A 24,610-nucleotide genomic window follows, 5' to 3' on the forward strand; every position below is an offset into this window, starting at 1 on the left:
TGGATGAATAAATGAATGAATGAATGAATGAATGAATGAATGAATGAATGAATGGATAAATGAATAGATGGATGGGTGGATGAATGGATGGGAGGATGAATGGAAGGATAGATGGATGGATGGACGGATGGATGAATGGATGGGTGAATAAATGAATGCATGAATGGATGGATGGTTGGATGAATGGATGGGTGGATGAATGGATGGATGGATGAATAGATGGATAACTGGATGGATGGATGGATGGATGGATGGATGGATGGATGGATAGGTGGATGAATGGATGGATGAATAAATGAATGCATGAATGGATGGATGGATGGATGAATGAATGGATGGGTGGATGAATGGATGGATGGATGAATGAATGGAAGGATAAATAAATGAGTGGACGGATGGATAAAAAGATGAATAGATGGATGAGTGGATAAATGGAAGGATGAGTGGATTGTTAAGATAAATGCCAACTTCACTGTTTCTGATTACATTTGTGAATTTAAAAACACCTAAATTGTCATTCTGTGCAATGATCAAGACTTTGATCTTATAATTACATCATTGAATAAATAAATACTGAGTTCTAAAATATATTTGTTTACTTGGAGTCTTCAAATTTGTGTAAAAGGGCTAAGTTGTATTTCTTGATGGTCTTTCAGTGTTGCAGGATCTATAATTTATTTTTAAATCATATAAAAACACTGACAGTTATTTGAGGGTCTGTGAAACTATCAAAAAGCACCCCGAGGACAGTATAGTGCTGCAGCAAGTGAGTTTATTGCTGTTAAATAATTGATTATGCCATGTTTTCATGGAGTGGTAACCTAAAACTGAATAAAAGCTGAAGTAGAAGTTTTGTTATTCAGTGTAATGTTTTTGGCAGTCACTGCGCTATAAAATCTCAGTACCCCACCGTGTTATCCTTGAATTACAGTAACACTGTACAGATAGCACTCAGATAAATGAGGAATGCTTAGCACTGACGAATCAGTGTTAAGTCCATGGACACATCAACTACCTTTATCTGCGTCTGTGTGACAGCTGTTTTCTCTAGCCTCACACTTTCTCACAGTTTTCATTCAAAATACAAGAGGGAAAATGCTTTTTATATCATTATGTGCTACTTTTGAGAGATAAATCTGTGTATTACTGGATTTAAATATGGAAAAATTTTTATTAAATATAGATTAAATGTTCGCATTTTATAATAAGGTTTCAGTAGTTAATGTATTTACTAACATGAACTAATTATGAACTATACTTGCACAGCATTTATTACTCGTTCACTGTAAAATCCAACAGTCAACTCTATCAAATTAAATCAGTGTAGTTAACTCAAAATTGACTGAAAGTTAATTCTACTCAATTAAAAAAGAGTTTTGGGTCCCACTTTATATTAAGTGTCCTTAACTACTATGTACTTGCATCAAAAAATAAATACAATGTACTTACTGTGTTCATAATGTATTTGAGAACACTCGTGGTGCTTTTGAGTTGGGATAGAGGTTGGGTTATGGACAGGTTTGGTGGTATGGGTAGGTTTAAGGGTGGGTTAAAGTGTAAGGGATGGTCAACAGTGTATTTACAAATGTAGTTACAGAAGTTAATTACAGATGTAATTACATACATGTATTTAATCAAGCATTAGTACACAATAAATACATGTATTTACACAATAAGTACATTGTAACAAACTATTAATTCCTGTGTAAGTATATACTGTATTAGTTAAGGCCATTTAATATAAAGTGAGACAGAGTTATGAACTCAATGTTGAAGGTAATGAGTAATTAAATACCTCATAACTTCAGCTTAAACAAAATATGTTCACAGTACTTATATAGATTAGTTTTTTTAACTCAAATGGTTAGTATCAGTTGGTTTCCTCAAACGGTTTGAGTTGGCTTAACTTATTGAGTTTTACAGTTTGCTCAAGTTGCTTCGTTTATTTAAACTTAAGTTCACATTACTCATTAGGATTAGTTTTTGAACTTAATTGGTTTGTTGAAATCAGTTTCCTGCAATCAGTTTGAGTTACCTTAACTTTTTGGGTTTTGCAGTGTAGATCAACATTTACTAATGCATTATTGACATCTGAAGTCATGCTTATTAACATTAGTTCATGCACCGTGAGCTATGTTAACTAACATGAACAAATACTGTAACACGTGTTGTTCATTGTTTGTTCATATAAATCAAATATTACACATTGAGGATATGACGAATTTTTCAAAATTAGAGAATTTGGTGCAATTTTGCAGAATGTCTTTACTATTAATTACTATTAGTCCCAACACAAATTTAGGTTAACATATTTAGGTGGACTGAATATAAAACAATTAAGTTGTCCAAAAAATATATATCTTTCTACACATTTTACATACAGTGCTCAACATATAGTATAGGAAAATTAATACTAATATCTACTTCTCAGTGAATATGGGTCACATATATTGGTGCATTTAAACAAAACAGATTTATTAGAAGAATTTATTTATTAAAATAACATTTTTGTGACCGAACAACTTTAGAAATAGAAAAATTATGCATTTAGTTTTATGCAGAATATTGGGAAGAAATTACAAACTGCTAAATTCTTTGTTTTTCTTTTGTTTGTTTAATATTTTTTACCAGCATATAAATATGGGATACTAATTTTGGGCCGTTATCATAAGTTATTTCATAAGATTAGCTTCAGATTTAGCTTTAATACTGACTACTGTATATGCAGAAGTATAATTCTGTAAAGCAATATTCCTATAGAACATATGAATCCAAATGAGAGATTTGTGAGGGGTGTGCTCATAAATGTCAAGCACTGTTAGTAGTTTGAACAAATAGCAAAACCATTTTGTTTCGAGTGTAATGACTAGGCCTGTCATGATATCTATTTTTTGTTGTAGAGTATATTCCACCAAAATATATTTTAATAAACAATATTATTATAATTTTAAGACCATTTCTGCCACTTATTATATAATGCCAGAATGACAATATAATAGCATCATAATGGAAGTACACTATTCCAAAGAGCACATAATATTTTATTCTTAAGAATATTTCGTTTAATTATAGTCATTTTAACAGTTTAATAATCAGGCATTGGAATCAGAATGTGAAATGCATATCCTAAATAAATAATAATAAATATTAACAAAAAAGTGCAAGGGAAAAAGCAACCGAGGTTGCGATATCTGCTACCAGATCTATTTTTAGTTGTCAAACACCCACATAAAAATACACTATAGTTATTTTTATTAAATACTATAGATTTTTTTAACCATACAGACACTGACACCCCTGAAAGAGATAAAGAGATCAGCTAAAATGTTGCTAGAGTTGTTTTTTTTTATGTTTGGGTGATATGTATTGCATCACCTAAAATGACTGAAGTCATGTCCATGTATTGTGTGATAAGTCGATTGATACTGATTATTGTGACAGGCCTAGTAATGACATACCTAAACAAAAGTCTAACAATTAGAATAAAATAAGTGGTCTCAAAATAAATAATTTATAAGACCTTAAGCGACCCTCTTACCTGTTTTAGCCAAAAATGTACATCCTATGCCCACCAACACTGGGATAATCTTTCCAAATCTCTTCGGAAATCCTTGGAGATAGCAGAAAAGCCAAATCTGTAACACAAATATACAAAAACCAGCACGTTACATGCATGTATGTATGCGTGTGTGACTCAAACATTTGATGAATAGCTGCTGTCAGATAGTAAGTCGACACAGTTGCACCGAATTAAATTTAATAACAGTGAACAATATGCATCCACCACTCCTCGCTTCGCCTTTAGAAGTCTTAGAAAATAGGAAACACAACCTTCCTTTGTCTTCGATGAACGTGCGTATGTCAACACCCACGCTGGCTTTGACAGCTTTTGGCTTGTTTGCTTATTTAATATAAATGTTTATGTTGGAAAAATTGGGGAATCTGCTCAGAAAGTGCCAGGAAAACCTGCGGGAGAAGGGAGTGGTTGAAGACATTAATCTTATAAATGTTTATACCCAAGCCTTTCAGGTCCCGTCTTGCAAAAACCTACTGTAAATATGAATTATATCAGCTATTGTTGGCTATCGTGGCCACGTGAGACTGAGGTTTTTCTGATGCGAAGCCAGAATAGTCTGGGAGGTGATCTCAGGGTTTGCTTCTCCAATAAATCTGAGTTTTCAATGGCACCCGGATGAACACGAGATCATTATTATTCTCTGTAATATGCGAACGGTAAAGGTGAAAGGATGTTCTATAAAGGCCAGTATCTGCTGACTGCTCTGACTGTTCTTTAAATAGCCTGCTGTCCATGATGTCCTGGTCACAATTTCAGTCTTTTTAAAAGCTCAACATCAACAACACTGTCACTGTCCCTGATGAAACGCACCTGTCAAAGCCGAGCCGTACATGATCTGCATCAGAAGCTGTGCTGTCTAATCGGTCAAGTACATGTAGGTCAAGGTTGCACGTCTGTTGCTGAACGTGTAAACCTGCCCGTCCTCTGCAAGCTATAAAAGTTGTAACTTTCCCAAGGCTATTTTTACGTCATTTATAGTCTGTATCAACGTGTCAATCTAACTACAGCTAATATGCAACACAAAATTAGAGTCAGAGAGGTTTAATATAGACAGAAAGCATATAAATTACAATTAAACAGTGTTCCTACACATTTTTGCAACTAAAATTTTAGGACTTTTCCATGACTTTTACAAAACTTTCAGGTGAATATTCATGACCTAATATTTTATATAATGTCTACACGTGGTAAACAAGAAACAAAATTTAAGTTCAAATTGATTACAGCATATCAATATGTTTTTATTTAGTTTTACATTTGCAAAATAGTTTTTGAAAAGTATCTTGCTGTCAGCGTGAATATATTTTAGAGATTTAAAATATAATATATTAGACATTAGGCGCCACGGTGGCGCAGTGAGTAGCATAATCACCTCACAGCAAGAAGGTCGTTGGTTTGAGCCTCGGCTGGGTCAGTTGGCATTTCTGTGTGGAGTTTGCATGTTCTCTCAGTGTTGGCGTGGGTTTCCTCCGAGTGCTCCGGTTTCCCCATAGACCAAAGACATGCGCTATAGGTAAACTGGGTAAGCTAAATTGTCTGTAGTGTATGTGTGTGAATGAGTATTTATGGATGTTTCCCAGTGATGGGTTTCAGCTGGTAAGTCGCCTGCTGCATAAAACATATGCTGGATAAGTTGGTGGTTCATTCCGCTGTGCTGATGCCTGATTAATAAAGGGACTAAGCCGAAAAGAAAATGACTGAATGAATGAATATTAGAGATTGTTTCTGGACACGACACTCAAAATGTTTCTTGAATTACAGTGAAAGCAATTAAAAGAGAGGCGAAGCCAAAACTGCAAGTTTTAAAAAGACGGCCAGCGCAATTGTATTTAAAATATACCCAATATTATCATCTCAAATATATTCAAGTACACACATAGTTATTAAATAAATTTTCATGACTTTTCCAAAACATTTTGTGTTTATTTGTTTTTCCAAATATTTTCCAGGCCTGTAAAATGCCTTGTCAAAATCCCAGAACTTTTTCCAAGTTTTTTAGGACCGTGTGAATCCCGATTAAATTGTCTGCAATATTTAAATTATGGGTGAAATAAGGTTTAGCGTTACATATATATTTATTTAAAAATTTATCAACATGCTTAATCTGACTTCTGCTTATTAAAATGGTTAAAAACTGTAGTTTTTATGCATTTATGCATTAGGCAGATGTGCAAGATGTACATTGAGCCTTTTATTCTCTGCCGGAATCAAAAGCATTAAGTTGTTCTAACAGCTCATAGTAATGAAAGTGCAATGAAAATGGATGACAACAAAGAAGCACCATAAAAGTATCATAAAAGGAGAAATATTCAGGCTTCACATTTTCATACTGAAAGCGAAAGAACTCCAACAAAGGCATTATACAAGTAGCATAAACTAGTCCATATGAGGCTTTGTATTATTATTTAGCATACTGTGACCAAAAATTAAAGTATTACTCAGTGTAAATCTTGCACTTCAGCCCTCAAATCTGATTTGCATTCATGTGCATTCAAGAGGAATATTTAAAACAATTGTATGGAAAATAGTCTCATGAATAGTCGGCATAACACCACCTTTAGTAAAAGATATTATAATAGAATTTACATTTCTGTGCAAACTCTCTCTTTAAACTCTGTTGGTTTTATGTCTCCAGTGACTTTTGCTCCAGAAGGCTTCTGGTGCAGGTAAGTAAACATGCACGTGCCGTTTCTAACATACATACTCAGCCCACATACATATATTATCGATGCACAGCACAGGTCAAAGTGTACATTTAAGGAAAGAGAGACTTAGTGGAAATGCTCACACGCTTTCTGGGTGACTGTAATAAATACTGACAGTAAAAATTCTTTCTACTCCCATAGGGTTAATATTTTGTTTCTGGCTAAACATGAATGAAAAGATATGCTTAATATATTCTGTAACTGTGATGCTAAAAAAAGAAGAAGTAAATTTTCTAAAAAAATTACTTGCTTTAGAGGTTTTTAGACCTCAAATTAATATTTTTCAAAAAAAAAATCTATATATTATTATTTTTTTTATTAATAATTTTTTTTTTTTTAAATATTGTATCTATTATTTGGTTTATTTTTAAAAACACTGTTAACATTTTTTGTAAAATTACACAGTATTTAACTACTATAAACTGTATTTTACTGTAGGATAGTTAAGCTGTAAGTAACTGTATTTTAAAGTTGACTTGCTGTATATTTTACAGTACAGTTATACAATACCGTGACTGCATATAGAGCAATATAAGTGGTGCTTTAAATGTAAATACAGTATTTGATAATTGATTTACAGTTAGTTGCTGGTGAACTGCTGCCACTATGTTACTGGAGATTCCACAGGAAATTGTTTACGGTGTATATTTAAATTTGCGTTTTGCAAGTATATTTTTAACCGTATGAGCTGCCCCATTTTAATATACCTGCTTGGATACGCAAGGTAGCCAAACATTGTGTTGTGTTTGTATGACATTTAGCGGAGGTCTAAAAATCACAGGCGATCAAACAGACCCACCACATCAACCTTCAGCCTCTGAGCGACAACAGCAGCTTCATAACATACTAAATATTAACCCGCCAGAGAGAGATTTGTTACGTAATGCATGTATGTCAGTGAGTGGTTAATGTATTACCTATTTCACATCGCATCGCTCTTCTCTGTTAAACATCCAGACTGTCCATCTGGTTTCTTTCAGAGTTGGAGAGCGAGGCTTCATTCAGCACCAATCGTCCAGAGAGTTAGTCCGATTTAACAGCTAATATATTTTTGGAATGCTAAATCACTTCCAGGTGGAGTTTAGTGTACATTTCCAAAATGTGCAGTGGACAGTTTAATTGTGCTGACGGTGTGTGTCCTGCGAATGTGTCTCAGCATCCTTCCTGCTTTATAGAGGACAGTACAGCTGACTCTCGGTCGGCTCGTGCAGCTGTGCAAAAAAAAAAAAAACTAAAAAAAAACAAAACTAAAATTTAAAATTGGTTAAACAATAATGAAAATAATTAGTGATTTTTAAACAAAGCATAATATTAATTTCTGATGCAAACATAAGTACTTAATCAGATTAATAATATAATTTTTATAATATATTAATGATAATATTTATTTATATTAAAACAAATAAAGTAAGCATTTAATAGTATAGTCAGTAACGCCATTTCAAATCCTTGTTGATGCTAATGTTCACTCTTATTTTACAGAAGTCCGCTTTCAATACAAGTCTATTTCTCTCTATATTCTCTCAACTGTTACTTTATAAAATATGTTATGAGCTAAATATGTTTTATATTAATGAATTAGTAGTAGTATTAAGTATTATTTAATAGAAGTAGTGTTTGAAAAATGTGAAATGAGCTATTGAGACATGCTGAAAACACTGTTATGATGAGCTGCCTGTGTGAAAAGTTCATATCACATATTTCTCTTTATTTATAAAACATTGTCCTTTTATGAATATTAGATAAAGTTTATACAAACAAGCAAAAATGATTTCATAGTAGTGATTTTATAATGAAGTTTATGGGGCAAAGAAGTGAAGATAAATGTTCAAGTAAACAATGATCAAATGAGACTATAGTGTCATAAAAGTTAGTCCTTTATTCAATGTTTCATATCCTGTCTATTCAACTATCACTATTCAAAACCTTTTTTCCAGCAAGGATGCATTCAATTTAATTTGATTAAATCAGACAGTAAAGATAACTTTTATGTTGTACAATAATTCTATTTTGAATAAATGCTTTTCCTTGCATGTCATTTGAGTGCTGTTCCTTTGCATGTTTCTGTGTCAATAATTTTCAGGGTTTTACAAAAATATGTTTTCAAAAGTATGATGCCATTAAAGTAAAGATGAAAAAAATAAATACAAAAAAAAAATAATAATAATTTCCAGTTCTTAAAGATTTATTTTTTTATTTGGGAAAAATAGATTAGCCTAACCCAAAACTTATGTTGTATGTTGGCATCTGCTGAGAACAGCAGTCCTACTATTTAAACAATAAATTACAGCTTTTGTAGCTTAAATCCTTTTTTAAAATCATATGCACATGAATGCAATATAAATTTTCTGCATATATCACTTCCTCAAAGACCTCCATTAAAACATTCTTTAAAATAACAGCTGCAAAAGAGGATTTGCATGTAAGAGTTTTTTTCTTATTAAATATAAAAACTAGGGATGTCCATTTCCGATCACCTGATCAGAAATTGGGCCCGGTCATGCAGTTTCAGACTCGGAATCGGACGTTATCTCCCGATCAGAACTCGAATATATATATATATCATTATTTTTAACACATTTATAGTTATGCGGTTCTTTCTTAACTTCAGTTTTGCTGACATCACTTTATTGCTGAGATGCTATTGGTTAACTGCTGGCAAAGTAGAACACGGAAGCAGCTTGACGGGGATATTATAAAATTGATGACGACAACATTGCCATAGCAAACTGTGACATATGTAAACTTGGGATTGCCTGCCAGCTATTTTAAGTTGAGGTGCTGTTTGTTTTTATATTAGGTCCAAAAGTGAAGAATTGATGTTATTTATTACTTATTTTAAGCTATACCTCACAGAAGTGCTCTGTTTGTTAACAGAGATGTTGAACATTAAAATAAGGTGAATTAAATAAAAAATATGGAACGTTCTGGATCTGTTTCTTCGCTCTTCTTTATTCTTTTTTCATGTATTATAGAAGAATCGAATTGGGTTTCGGCATTGACAGATACTCAAAATCAAATGACTCGGGACATGAGAGCAAAAAAACCTGATCAGGACATCTTTAATAAAATTTAATTTTCCCCAAAGAAATAACCTTTTAAAAGAGTCATATTTCTTAGTGTGAAGAGCATTTTAATAATCTTAAAAAACTACTTTTCCCACTTTTTGTGCAATGGAAATGTTCTATAAATATTAATGGATCTTCTCCAAATTCACTAAAACCAATTTAAAAAAATAATAAAATCACATCCAAAATGACAAGTTAAAATCATGTTACTCTAAGCAATCCTCAAACATTCCAATAACTTGTTCTTAGGGAAATTTCAGCAGGAGAAAAAAGGCAAATAAGCCATTAAAAAAGCCATTTACCAACAACCATCCACCAACTACCACCTGCAAAAAAGTGCAAAGTTTGGGTTCTACACGGGCATCTTTTGGCATCTTGCCACAGGAGGGCGATGTTACTTTGTCGGAGACCCGTCCCTAAAGACAGCTGGATGTCTCCACATTGCCTCCTCCAAGCACTGATGAACGTTTCCTAGCCTTTGTGCCAGAGCGATGGCATGAGATCAACTGAGCGCAACCGCATGAGTCAGCTTAACAGATTTGAGCAGAACAGGATAAGCCACAGTCACTTCCACTGCTCAACTGCATCTGACCGCATCTTATCAGCACGGTTGGACTGTCTGTTAGCATCAAACTCTAAATGCAAACTTCAGCTGCAGTCGTATTCTAGCAGGATTTCCACTCAGTGCATTATCACATTACTCTATTGATTTTAAGATAGTAACACGGGTTTCCTAGAAACTTGAGGGTCTGTCGTCCTTGCTATGTTTAGGCCGTCGTAGGTCATCAACCAGAGGGGGAGGGTTTGTTAAAATGGGACGTTCGTATACGTGATCAGAAAGATATGAGCATACCAGGATACCTTTACCAAAAAGCCCAGCCAATCGGGAGGTGAATGATACTCTGCCCAGTCGCTGCCAGAGGATCAGTGGCATAACATTTAGTAGTGCTTGCTAAGGCAAACATCACTATTACTATTGCTCAAACTCCCACATGTTTAACCCTCATGATGTATCTGGGTGCATTTTGGCCCAAAAAAGACAAAATATGCTAAAAAAAATAAATAAAGGTAAATTAATGAAATGCATAGAATGATTATCTTGTTTTACAGTATACTGATGTAAGTAAACTCAAGATTTCCTTTTCAACCTAAAAAAAATATCTGATAGAGTTAGAGACCAGAATATAACCTGGACCACTAATATCCAGCAAAAACTACATATTTTGTATAAATTAGGTTTGGTTAAAGCAACATTTTTAATCTAAACTGTTTCCTGGCTTGATATAAACCAGACTCAAATGTGTGCAGCACCCTTGAGATCATGTCTGAGCATGTGCACCAGCCAGCTTTTATTTTCTCATTATTGTTTCATACAAGAGCTTTGACACCAATTTGTTTACACAGGAACCCATAAGCACAGTAATTTTGATTAGGCAAACAAAGGTTCACTGTTAGGTTATGCAATGTTTGCTCAATTCTAAAATAATGACTATTTAAACTATCAAATGGGAGTCATATTAATATAAGTACAGTATGTGAATACTAAAGGTTTCGATATGACTGTAAGGTTTGGCAGAAAAGCGTTTGGCCTTTCCTGAGCACTTCATTTGGAGTAACTACAAGTCCGCGTGACATGCTGCTCTGAAGTAATTGTTACATGTGGAAAATCTGAGTGCCATAAAACCAATCACATGACCCCTACCTTCATCCATGGCCAAATATTTGCAGTGCCAGGCCCTCTGGCTCTAATGGCTCAGTGTTTTCTTAGACGTGGGCAATGCGGCGTGTGTAAAATCCATTACTTCCATTATATTGAACACACAGCTCCATCGTGGATGAGATCAGAACTGATCTGACAACATCTGTCCCTCCACCAATTCCCAAGTTCTGGAAATGCTGGCACCTGTCGGTATTGTTCACTGAAATGGTGTAGACTCTACAGGAAACTAGCCGAGTCTGTATTCACACAGAGAAAACACTGACTGGCCACTTCATTAGGTGCCTGTTCAGCTGCTCTGTATTCAATCAGCCAATCATACAGCAACTTAATGCAGTTAGCATGTTATTGTGCTCAATATGATCTGCTGACGTTTAAACCGAGCTTCAAGATGTGGAAAATAAAGTATTTTATAAGATTTTGAATGTATTAACTGCTAGGGTAGTGTTGTAAATATCTGTTCCTGGAGGGCTGCTGCCCAACACAGTTTAGTTCCAACCCTGCTTTAACACACTTACCTGTAGGTTTTAAACAAACTTAAAGGACTCAATTGGTTCAAGTAGGTGTGTTTAATTAGGGTTGGATCTAAACTCTGCAGAGCTGCAGCCCACCAGGAGCTGAGTTTGACACCTGTGTGCTACAATTTCACACACAACCAGCTTTAGGGTTTACAGAGAACAGTCAAAAAAAGAAAGAAAAGGAAACATGAAAACATCAATTCTATGCCCCAAAATGCCTTATTGGTGCAAGAGATCAGAAGATAATTGGCAAACTGATGAGAGACAGTTAACACAAATAACCACTTGCTACAACAAAGGTCAGCAAGAGAAGAAGGGGATTGTATTGGCACATTTTGAGGCCTTTTGTACCAATTGAGCATCATTTAAACACCCCAGCATACTTGAGTATTGTAGCTGACCATGTCCATTCCTATTATGATCACATACTCATCTTGCCATATTGCTACTGTTGGCAGGATAATATCACGTTACAAAGCTCAAACCATTTTAAACTTGTTTCTTGAACATTCACCAAACTCAAATGCCCTCCACAGTCACCAGATCTCAATCAAAGACTATAAAATTTACTCGTATAGTTTTGAATAGGAAAAAATGTAAGCCCTGCCTTCTAGTACAGGAGCCAATCATTGATTGGTATTGACTGATGATTCACCGGGGAAAAAGCTCAGACCAGACATGACTTTCAGCAGATTTTGTGTGATTCGAAGATTTAGCAACTGGACACTGGACTTTTCTCCCCATACACTTCCACTCATACGCAGGCGAATGCGTCAGACTAGAAACGCAAGCTTGTGCGACAAGTTTTGCAGTTTGTTGCATTGCAAAGCTCAAGCTTGAAAACTCTGACCTGCGAAATTGCATCACTTGACTGTGTGAGATCAATCGAGGATCAAAACATGACCTCCCTGGACAGAAATGTAATATATGGACCAATCCCTCGCTTATTTAAACGTCTAATCATCTTGTTTAATCCTGACCCTTTTCACAGTGCCATACAACTATCGCATACTCAAACTCTAGTGTGGCCGCAGCTAAAGAGACATTATTATTTTTATTGGTGATTCCTAATATGAAATTTAATCGTACGCTTGCCAAGCATTTTAGGAGAATTTGATGTTTCTGCATTCAAACAGAAAGACGGCCGCAGACTATGTACTTATGCACTTACACACTCAACAGCAGAGTATATGTATGTAGTGTTGTCTCAAATGGAGCACTCATGTTTTTTTACTGAGCAGAGATTCAACCCGTTTCCCTGATGACGTTTGACGGTTGCCAAAATAGTGAAATAAATGACTAAACTACCAAAAAATACCTGCAGTAAGTATTACCGCATTCTCCATCGGGAGGCGCTATAATCCCTCTCATAGAAGATCATCTATGAGTTATCCAACATGTGCGCCAGATAGCTTCGTCCCTTCCGCTATGTGAGCAAAGCAGCGGTTGTTGAGTGAGTGAAGTGTCCAAAATGACACACTTCATTTTATCGGTCAAATGAGTGCATCATTCAGGTAATTAAAACACACTTATTATTTTTAGAGTTTTCAGTGTAAACGCACAGTAGATCAGTAGAGCACCTTTGGTATGTGCTGGAAAAAGAGATTCAAATGTGCAGCCAAAAAATCGGCATTAACTGCAAGCTTTTTCTCAATAAAGAAAAAAATGTATTGAATCGACTGTATGCCACAAATAATTAAAACAGTTCTTAAGGGTCAACCCAATGCTAGGAAGTCTTGCCTAATAAAGTGGCTGGTGAATGTATAGACTGTAAATTCCAGACATTAATATCAATTTTGAACTCTTGAGCAAGGCGTGCTGACAGTTGTGTCAGTTTAGCATTTCTGTCATGTAGAAAGCTCACAGGGACCGGGGTCATCCTGACACATGTGCAATTTCCCTTCCTAATGTGTCAATGTGTTGCAACTGAGAGATGGGAAAAGCTCGAAAATAGTCCAGGCGCTGTGCTGGACTTCTGGGTTTCAACAAAAAGTGGTTGTAGATTCTGTTTCATTAAAATTGGGTCCACAAAACCAACTCATTATTCTTCTAGATGTCTGACCCAGGGCTTTCTGGAAGTGGTGTTTTGAGGGGAGGCAACGCAGCTCACCTCACACGATTCTCCGCCATGGTCTTGATTTGGAGACCAAGAAAAACTAAATCTATCATTGTGAACACCTTCAAGTATCCAAACACTTGCAACATCAAGATGTGAATTGGCCTCTTTTTCAAGCTAAACGGCTCAGTTGGCGTCAAACCTCTCTTTATCTCTCATCCATCAAAACTATCAAAAGGCCCACAGCTGCAATTGGTTAATAATTAGTCCAACGATGAAATAAAAAACGATGGAATTCATCTAAATCACATGACATCTCAAAGAAATTTAATGTCTATCAGATGGGATGATCACGTATAAGATTTATGAAGGGTGGTTAAGTCATTTGGTCTTGTTAACGCACCCCATCCAACTAAAACACTCACCTCCACAATGTAAAAGCCAAATAATTATAATAACTCTCCATCTATTGTACAGGGAAACATTCAAAGAGTCACGAATGTGAAAAGACAGACAGACTCTTGCTCAAAAAGATGACAGATTCTCAGGATCTCTTTGAAACGGTGGGAAATATTTCATCTCTGTGACAGCCACAATTACACATATTTCTATTTAAGGACATTTGTATGCACAGGAAAGCTTTTCCGCTGGAAGACTAAGACACACAAAACTCCTTTAAACTAACCAGGGAAACCACACTGACTCTTTTTTTCTAAGAACTCTTCCTTTCATTTGGCCTTTTTGTTAAAACTTCTGTCAGTGGGCAAAGTGCTGATGTTGGCCACCTTTGGCCTGAAGCCTACAAATACACACAAATGCGCTCACACACAAATACGTGCACACACACACATTCATTATTACATCATGATTCCAAATGCCAAATCCAAAGATGGTGTAATACCATAAAGACACATTTTCGGAGGGAAGTTTACAGTTAGATTTCTTTCGCAACTCATTAACTGAAACAAATTACTTTAATCTGGATGGGCTGGATAACACAACTTGCCACTGTGATGAAGGCTTTTCTGAATGGTTCATTTTTTATGTTGCTGTGTGGTTATGAATGTGAACAAAAGTCTTATTTTTTCATACACATTTAGTATGGTAGGCTATCTGTGAAAAATACACAGTCATCCTGGCACCGTAGTAAATTGTTATTTGAAATTGCAAAATAACAAGTCTAAGCTTGTTTAATGCTAAAATATTTCTACTACAAAACAAGTTCACATTTAAATCAAAGTATTTTTTCTTTTGAAATTTCTTTTTTTAAGTATTTGAGAAAAACAAACAATTTCTAATTGAGAATTAATTGATTGTACAAGTGAATCCTATCAAGCATCACTGTGCTGCTATTGTAGTTTTTATTAATAGTTTAATGGTTTGAACGTGATTTTAAGATTTAGATAAACCTTAAGTAATTTTGTTTTTGTATTTTTTTTTATAATTTGTTGTTGACATCAAATTAAAATAACAAAAGTGATTTTATATACAGAGAGGATATATCAAAAACTACTAAAAATATGGGTAATATTAATAATATTACACTTTCATTTATTGTAACGGACAATATATAATATGTAATATACACTACCTGACAAAAGTCTTGCCGCTGATCCCAGTTGTAAGAGCAACAAAAATAACTTGACTTTCCAGTTGATCATTTGGAAAAGTGGCAGAAGGTAGAAGTTTCTGATGAATCATCTGTTAACTATTGGAACCTGCACAGACCCAAGATTCTCACAATAATCAGTAAAGTTTGGTGAAGGAAAAATCATGGTTTGGGGTTATACTCAGTATGGGGGCGTGCGAGACATCTGCAGAGTGGATGGCAACATTAACAGTCTGAGGCATCAAGACATTTGTGCTGCCCATTACATTACAAACTACAGGAGAGGGCAAATTAGCGCTCCTTCTCATACTTCAGCCTCCACATTGAAGTTCCTAAAAGCAAAGAAGGTCAAGGTTGCTCCAGGATTGACCAGCCCAGTCACCAGACATGAACATTATTGAGCATGTCTGGGGTAAGATGGAGGAGGCATTGAAGATGAATCCAAAGAATCTTGATAAACTCTGGGAGTCCTGCAAGAAAGCTTTCTTTGCCATTCCATGACTTTATTAATAAGTGATTTGAGTCATTGCAGAGATGGCTCTTGGGAGCTCTTGGGAGTCCGACACAGTATTAATTATTTTTCCACAGCACCATGACTTTATATTCTATACTGTACATTATCAAAGTCAGACCTTAGTGTCCTAATTAAATAATTAAAAATCAAAGCATGATCATATTTTATTTTATTAATATAAAGGTAATCTAGAGGCCACTAGAAGTCACTTCCGATACCAAATGATTAACTAGAAGTCAAGTTATTATTTGTTGTTCCTAAAACGTGGATAGGTGGCAACACTTTTGGCAGGTACTGTATGTATAAAACTAACCAATAAATATATTATGAGAAGCACTTGTTAAAGTATCTAGAACAATAAAAATTATTGAAAAAATATTAAAAACTTTGTGCTGACAAATAGATGAGACCTAGTGGATTGAAAGGGAGTTTAAAGATTTAAAAATCACGATTATTAAATATTTTGGGACTTCCCCTGATATTTTAATAAAGCCTTTTATACAGCATGTCATCAAATGATTCTAGTTTATAGTTTTGATGCTAAAAATATCTTTAATCCATATAACATTTATTTGTATTTGAGTTAATTTACAGCATCAAATACTAACATTTACTACCCAATTATGTTTTAAACATTAAATTAAAAATACTGAAACAATTTGATGTTAAAATGACTGAATATGAGAGAACAGTGTGTGTGTGATGCTTTAAATGAAAGTTGGCCTGTGGTTGGGAAAAATGTCAGAGCCATATTTGCCCGAGTGGAACACACACACACACACACACACACACACTCTCACACATCACTCCGGCACTACGTGGAGACGCCGCAGCTATAAATGGCAGATCAGATCTTAACAGCAGAGAAAACATGAGAGAATGAGAAAGGCAGTAAAATCAAAACAGCAGCAGATCTACTAGAAAGATGCATATGCATAATCAAATACACACATAAAGGAAAGAGCATGTGTCAAATCTGAACAGGAATAGATGTTGCAATTCTGTGGGGTTTTCTCCGAGCCCAGTTTTCATCGGAGTCTGAATAAAGGTTACACAGTGATCCTTCATTATATAACAGACCTGGAAAAGTTACAACCAAAAAAATAGATATATGAGGTGCGTTCACTATTGAACAGCCAATTCAGGTGCTGCTTACATGATTTATTAAGTTCTTTGGTGAAGTGAGTGCCAGTATAATGCAGGAGGTGATTCATTTTTGAGTAAAGGAGCAAAAGTCTCTTCTTTAAGTCACAAGCAATGGGAGAGGGACAGATATTGATAGGTAAAGACCTTACATTAGATCTCAGACATGTTCAGCATGGGAAAGGTTGATAGCCCTGATATTCATGATTGACATGGTGTAAAAAGGACTTTGTAAGTGCTTTGTACATTCTTAAATCAACATACTGTAAACTTCAAAAACAAAATGAAAATTTACACAAACTTGCTTTTTGAAATGCTGCCATAACTTTAGGCCTAAAACATAAATGTTTATAACTGACCCTGCTGGTATATTTTTTCTGGTTTTAACAGTTTTTAAAGAAAACTACCAAACGAAATGCTTTCGCTTCTCTAGTTTGAGTGTTTCTAACATTCTTCTGAATATCTTCTTTTGTGTTCAACAGATTTCCAGTGGAAGGGCATCCACTGCATAAAACATATGCTGGATAAGTTGGTGGTTCATTCCGCTGTGGCGACCCCTGATCAATAAAAGAACTAAGCCGAAAAGATAATGAATGAATGAATGTTCAACAGAAAAAGAAAACTAAATTTGAATGGAAACTAAATGTTGGAAACCTGTAACCATTTACTTCCATAATATTTGTTTTTCCTACACTTTGTCAATGACTGCAGGTTTCTAACATTCTTCCGAATATCTTCTTTTGTGTTCGACAGAAAAAGGAAACTCAAAATGGCTTAGAACCACTTTAGAGAGCGTAAATGGTAAGTGAATGTTCATTTGTGTGTCAACTAATCCCATTAAGAAGAGTTAGACATTAATAGGGTAAAATATGGAATCATGTTTATGCCAGAGGAAAATAAAATTAAACAATAATAATAATAATAATTTTCCCAGTATTGGGTTGCATCTGGAAGGGCATCTGCTGTGTGAAACCTATGCTGGATAAGTTAGCGGTTCATTATGTTGTGGCGACCCAAGATTAATAAAGGGACTAAGCCTAAGGGACTAATGAATGAACAAATAATAATAATAATAATAATAATAATAATGCCATTTTAATTTTCCCGGCCACCATAACACTAGCAACGATACAGGCCTGCAATGGGGTGGGTTATGAATGTGTGTGGGCAAACTGAGTTTCGATTTGTTGATGGTTATGCAGTGAGCATAAAAACTCCTGCGTGTTTTGCAGTACAGTTTTATACTGTGAGTAGTTTGTATATATGTAATTCAGTGACACAATTTTTAGGTATTTACAAATAGAAACCAACTCTAAAGAGTCTGTCACCCTTTAGTCTCTTGTTGCCTTATAATTTTACAATGTGTAATTTCTCGAGTGTGTAAAGGTGGTATGTTTGTATATTTGTTTATTTATTATTTTTCATTGTAAATCTCTCATGTTGACTTATATTTGTTGCATTTTACTTTCTTTTAGTTGTGCATAAATTGCATATTTTTGTATTTTGTATTACACCATGGGTTTTCGCCCAGAGTTTTATTATTCACAGAGTCCATTTCTGGTCATTTGTTTAACCTTGGGGAAGATTTATATTCTAATTTACCTTATTTACATTATATCATTGAATTATATCAGAGGGGCCTAACTTCAACATCTCTGTAAGCATTTAGTTTATTGAACCTGGAGCGCAATCTTAAACTTAATACACCTAGGTGGCGCTACATATTATTATTATTATTATTAATAATAATAATAATAATAATAATAATACTAATAATAATAATAATAATAATAATTCCAACCTTTTATCTTAAAATACCTTTTGAAATTTCAGACAAACTTAAAAGTAACATCTCAAAATTGCAAGAAAATGCTATAGCATACACAGCGAATATACACTAAAATGCTCAAAAGCATTATTGGGAACACATGCACGATTGATAATTCATGAGCTACACATACAAGTTAATAAACAGATAAACATATAATTAAAGAAATAAAATAATACAGTGAAATTAACTAGTACAACTAATATGTATTTAAAAATCAGTTTGCTAGTTGACTTGCAGCTGTAGTTTGTGCTTTGCAGCTCTTGTGCTGTTGTGAGAGTAACCTCACTGACATCTATACACATTCCCTCACTCTCCTTCCCCCTATTTCTGTCCCGCTCTCTTACTCTTTCACCCTCTTCTCTCTCTCTCTCTCTCTCTCAGAGCATTTCATATGACATATGAGATCAGGCCACTTTTACCCGACATACACACACACACACATACACAAAGACACTGTGATGGTCTGCCAGAGGTTATAACTCACCTCAGTGTTGTTCGGTCGTCCCACATCTTCCAGCCAAACCCCCAGCAGCGGCGGTCGGTCGGGCCGTCCAGAGGGTTGAGGCCCATGCGGAGGCCTCTCATAGCAGGCATGACTGGAGCATCTGCAGGGTCGCGTTACAGCCAGAAACCATAGGCCTCCTGTCATTTTTCCATCTCTGGGGCCCTCGGTGATGACATCGGCCCCCAGCGCAGCACACAATAGGGTCACAGGTCCCTGAGGTGAGAGGACCGGACGTTAATAAAGGGAAAAGTTATGATTAAAGAGTGTTTCGAAAGCAGATGCAAGTAACACACTCACTGACTTCTATACATTACAAACAGCTTTGTTTTGTTTTATAGATCATTTCAATGTGGTCATGTCATTGGCCCATGAACATTTCCTGCTTGTTATCAAATTATTTTATAACTGTAACAAGAGGTAATTCAATCATAACTAAACGTTAAAACAGATATTTATCAACATGTGGCTCTTTTTGGATTCTCGAAAGCTATAGAAATTAAAAATGTAAAACAGGAAATACGTTGGGACCATGTTTACATCCCTCAAAATGGTCTATAGTATTTTATTGTTTTGCTTTTTCATTTATTTATTTTTTTACAATGTTGCATTTTGGTTGTCATTAAGTTGTCACAGATTGCATTTACATGGACATCAGTAATCAAATCATTTGCCTTAATCTGAATAAGACAGTAATATGATTAAAGTGTTTACATGAGCTGCCTTTTGACATGATTCCGTTAAACATAGTTCATAATTCGATTAACGTCATTGCATCACCACAATATCCACATTTCCTTCAGAGTTTCATGTAATTTCAGGTGTTTCATTTTTAATTTGCTGACTTTAAGTGCAGTTTGGCACTTTCACTTTAATTCAGGAACATTTTATGCATGCCCCCGTAACAAACGAGATATTGGATGAAAGTATGAACTGCTGGAAGAGTGTGGTTATGATGGGGTTTAATACCGCACGGCGTATTGGAGAAAAAACCTCCACATTTAGCGATGTAGGTGTCTGTGGTCCTTCACTGACTCGGGTGCAGAAAATAGTGTCAAACAGCCGTTTCTGTATTAAATATCTTGTCAAAAAATGTGGTGAAAATCTACACTATGGTAATAGTTTGATTGCTGTGTTTACATGTCTGTACTGCACTTCAATGATGCCACCAAAATCGGCATACTCCACATGTCACATACATTTCTGTTTAATTCGATTATGACTTCAGTTGAATTAAATTAATCAAAAATCACTGTTAACATGGTAGACTCTTAATCAGAGTATTGAGTAATGGTATTAAAATCTGATTATTGGTGCCCATCATTGCAAAAAAATGCAGGGTTCCACATAATTCATTCATGTTGTCCCAACCCAAATTGATTAAGTTAACACTTTTACCAAATTTATGTGGATTGAACATAAAAAATTTAAGTTTTCCCAATGAAATATCAAGAATTGTGTTCTTTCAGCTCATTTTAAATAAGTAGTAGTAGTTGCAATCTAAAAACTACAATTAAACATTGAATGTACACATTAACAAACAACACAATTAGCTTGAAAATTGTTGCTGTTACAATGCTATAAAAACAAAACAAAAAATTCAGAGACTTTGGTCAGTCATTTAAACAAGCAAATTGTATGCAATATAGGTCTAAAAACATCTGTTTTTTATTAAGTTTAATATGTGTTTTTGACATTTTCTGAGAATACCAAAGACTTTACACAGAAGTGTTTGATAAATATATTCTGTGTTGCATTTGATAAAGTCTGGTAAGGTTTGATCACTCTACAACGCGTCACATTCATTGTCCTTTGGCTTAGTCACTATTTCAGAGGTCACCACAGCGAATTGCCAACTATTCCAGGATGTTTTACGCAGCGGATACCCTTCCAGCCGCAACCCAGTATTGGGAAACACTTATTCTCACTCATTCATACACACACTACAGACAACATTATTCATTCATTGATTCATTTTCATTTCGGCTTAGTCCTTTTATTAATCTGGGGTCGCACGTGTTTTTTTGCAACGGATGCCCTTCCAGCTACAACCCATCTCTGGGAAACATCCATTCACACTCATACACTACGGACAATTTAGCCTACCCAATTCACTTGTACTGCATGTCTTTGGACTGCGGGGGAAATCAAAGCCCCCAGAGGAAACCCACGCGAACGCAGATAGAACATGCAAACTCCACACAGAAACGCCAACTGACCCAGCCGAGGCTCGAACCAGCGATCTTCTTGCTGTGAGGTGACAGCACAACCTACTGCGCCGCTGTAGGCCTAATAGACAACTTAGTTTATTCAATTCACTTAAAACGCATGTCTTTTGATTGTGGGGACAACCAGAGCACCCGGAGGAAACTGTCTGGTTTAGAAAGTGATTAAAATATATATTTTTAAATTACTAAAATGTCCAACGTGGAAATCATTTGATCATGACTACAATATATATTTTTTTGTTTTCGCTGTTTTGGTTGAAATGCTTCCCTTAAGCTACAAATATTATATGGTTTTCCCAACATAAAAAGCATAATAGCGCTTGCTGGGAAGTGTGTGATAAAGAGAGAGAGACAAGAACAATCAGTATTGGAGTGCCGGTGAAGTGTTGAGGTCAGGTCGGTTTATGGGTCACATACTCGAGCTGATTTATGACACTGTTGCAGTTCCGCTTTGATTCTGTTCATGCAAAGGTGAAGCAAAGCTCTGAACAAGCACTGGGTTCCTCAAGTTTACAAAGACAGTTTAAAGGACAAACCGTCCCTCGAAGTTACTGTCTGTAAAGGCATTCGGGCATGTTGATCTATTTTTAATGTGCTACATGATTACAGCAACAAAGGAAAGGCTAATGAGTCAGAGATGCATGTTGTGCGTTCAGTCTCTCCGTGTGTCTGCACTTGGAAGAAATCAGATCCTCTGCACTTTGGGTGCAGCTGATCACATACCAGCCCGTTTCAAAGCGTCCAGATACAACGTGAACCCTGGCCAGCAACCAACAACGCTTTATAACCTTTATAAACACACAGATGCAGATTAAAGGCTGTCAGTCTGAGCAGGAGCCACCGGGACAGCAGTGTTTGGAGCTGCGCTGTGACTCCAGAGACACGCACACAATGCATCTGTCTGACTGAGCGATCTTTCTCACCGTCTGTCACACAGGCATCTGATATTTAGAGCCCAGCTTTCTATGGTTTAACTGGCATAACTGACATAATCTTAAAATTAAAACACTGTCATCATGCTCTTATGCACTCCTGTTTGTTGTATAGTGACTGCCTAGTCAATCTGCAGGTCAAGAATAGCCAGGATGCATTACGGGGATTCATGTTTTTCATGTTTTGGTTCCACAAAGAGCCTTTATGGGGATTTTTTCATTGTGTAAAAAACATTTTTTTTTATTTCTTTTGTTGAGTTTTCTACATGTAATATCAATTACAAAATTGATTTTATAATTATCCTTTCATGTTGTTGCTAACACTACCCCATATAAACTCTTCCCTCCCTCACCAGCCTATGACTTCCCATTGAAAAAACATAAAGTAAACATAACTAGATATTAAAGTTTGAGGACAAACTTTATGGTGGCTTGAAAAGCCGAATCTGAAAGTTTGAAGTGGTTGAATTAGCATGTTACTAGCATGATTCTAGCATGAATTAGCATGCTACTAGGATAATTCTAGCATGAATTAGCATGTTAGTAGCATGATTCTTACATGAATTAGCATGTTGTTAGCATGATTCTAGCATGAATTAGCATGTTACTAGCATGATTCTTACATGAATTAGCATGTTGTTAGCATGATTCTAGCATGAATTAGCATGTTACTAGCATGATTCTAGCATGAATTAGCATGTTGTTAGCATAAATCTAGCATAAATTAGCATGTTACTAGCATGATTCTAGCATGAATTAGCATGTTGTTAGCATGATTCTAGCATGAATTAGCATTTTACTAGGCGGTTGCTAGGGTGTTTTAAGTGGTTGCTAGGTGGTTGCTAAGGTGGTGCAAGGCAGTTGCTAAGGTGGTCTGACTAGTTGCTAGGTGGTTGCTAGGGTGTTGCTAGACGGTTGCTAGGGTGTTTTGAGTGGTTGCTAGGTGGTTGCTAAGGTGGTGCTAGGCAGTTGCTAAGGTGTTCTGACTAGTTGCTAAGTGGTTACTAAGGTGTTGCAAGGTGGTCGCTAGGGTATTCTGAGTGGTTGCTAGGTGGTTGCTAAGGTGTTGCTAGGCGGTTGCTAGGGTGTTCTGAGTGGTTGCTAAGGTGTTGCTAGGTGGTTGCTAAGGTGTCCTAAGTGGTTGCTAGGGTATTCTGAGTGGTTGCTAAGGCGTTGCTAGGTGGTTGCTAGGGTGTCCTGAGTGGTTGCTAGGTGGTTGCTAAGGTGTTGCTAGGTGGTTGCTAGGGTGTCCTGAGTGGTTGCTAGGTGGTTGCTAGGCGGTTGCTAGGGTGTTCTGAGTGGTTGCTAGGTGGTTGCTAAGGTGTTGCTAGGTGGTTGCTAAGGTGTCCTGAGTGGTTGTTAGGTGGTTGCTAAGGTGTTGCTAGGCGGTTGCTAGGGTGTCCTAAGTGGTTGCTAGGTGGTTGCTAAGGTGTTGCTAGGCGGTTGCTAGGGTGTCCTAAGTGGTTGCTAGATGGTTGCTAGGGTGTTCTGAGTGGTTACTAAGGCGTTGCTAGGTGGTTGCTAGGGTGTCTTGAGTGGTTGCTAGGTGGTTGCTAAGGTGTTGCTAGGTGGTTGCTAGGGTGTCTTGAGTGGTTGCTAGGTGGTTGCTAAGGCGTTGCTAGGCAGTTGCTAGGGTGTTCTGAGTGGTTGCTAGGTGGTTGCTAAGGTGTTGCTAGGCGGTTGCTAAGGTGTCCCAAGTGGTTGCTAGGTGGTTGCTAGGTGGTTGCTAAGGTATTCTGAGTGGTTGCTAAGGCGTTGCTAGGCGGTTGCTAGGGTGTCCTGAGTGGTCGCTAGGCCCTTACTAAGGCATTACTAGGCCGTTGCTAGGTGGTTGCTAGGCGGTTGCTAGGGTAATTTGGGTGGTTGCTAGGCAGTTGCTAGGGTACCCTGGTTGGTTACTAGGCAAGCCTCACATACATGATTGATAAAACATTTATACTTAGTAAGCATTTCTAGCAAGTTACAGTACTGGGCTAGTCAATATTAGCATGTAGCTAGTCACTGCTAGCATGTGTAGCATATAGGAAGTTCCGTTTGCTAGCATGAGTCAAACGAGCCAATCTCCAAGTCTCTACGATGTTCTGATGCTGAGATATAGCTGTTGATGAATGGTTGCTAGGGTACTCTGTTTTGTTGCTATGGGCGAGGTTACAGAGTGAACTTGAATGTGGTTGGTTGTCTTAGTCGAATGAACCAACCCCCATGTCTCT

The 24,610-nt window shown here is 36.2% G+C and overlaps 2 long non-coding RNA genes across 4 annotated transcripts in view; one reads left to right on the plus strand and one right to left on the minus strand.

The window, feature by feature from the left end:
• LOC147844613 (uncharacterized) overlaps nt 1-24,610 on the minus strand; it is a 90,396-nt gene that overhangs the window by 49,293 nt on the left and 16,493 nt on the right. For 2 of the 3 annotated variants that reach the window (XR_015482512.2, XR_015482513.2), the window contains exons 2-3: nt 19,223-19,456; nt 3,539-3,635 (exon numbers count right to left, since the gene is read on the minus strand). This is a non-coding gene — a long non-coding RNA (uncharacterized LOC147844613). Of the gene's footprint in view, nt 1-3,538; nt 3,636-7,199; nt 7,494-19,222; nt 19,457-24,610 lie in introns of all 3 variants that reach the window. The other variant, XR_015482514.2, reaches the window with a different exon arrangement.
• LOC148679904 (uncharacterized) overlaps nt 22,794-24,610 on the plus strand; it is a 5,792-nt gene continuing 3,975 nt past the window's right edge. Inside the window, exons 1-3 of the long non-coding RNA XR_015942210.1 lie at nt 22,794-22,971; nt 23,033-23,537; nt 24,109-24,610. The exon at nt 24,109-24,610 is cut by the window's right edge and continues 3,975 nt beyond it. This is a non-coding gene — a long non-coding RNA (uncharacterized LOC148679904). The remainder of the gene's footprint in view (nt 22,972-23,032; nt 23,538-24,108) is intronic.

The sequence above is a fragment of the Danio rerio genome, chromosome 4 (assembly GCF_052040795.2).
Source record: "Danio rerio strain M-AB ecotype USA chromosome 4, GRCz13ab, whole genome shotgun sequence".
Taxonomy (NCBI): domain Eukaryota; kingdom Metazoa; phylum Chordata; class Actinopteri; order Cypriniformes; family Danionidae; genus Danio; species Danio rerio.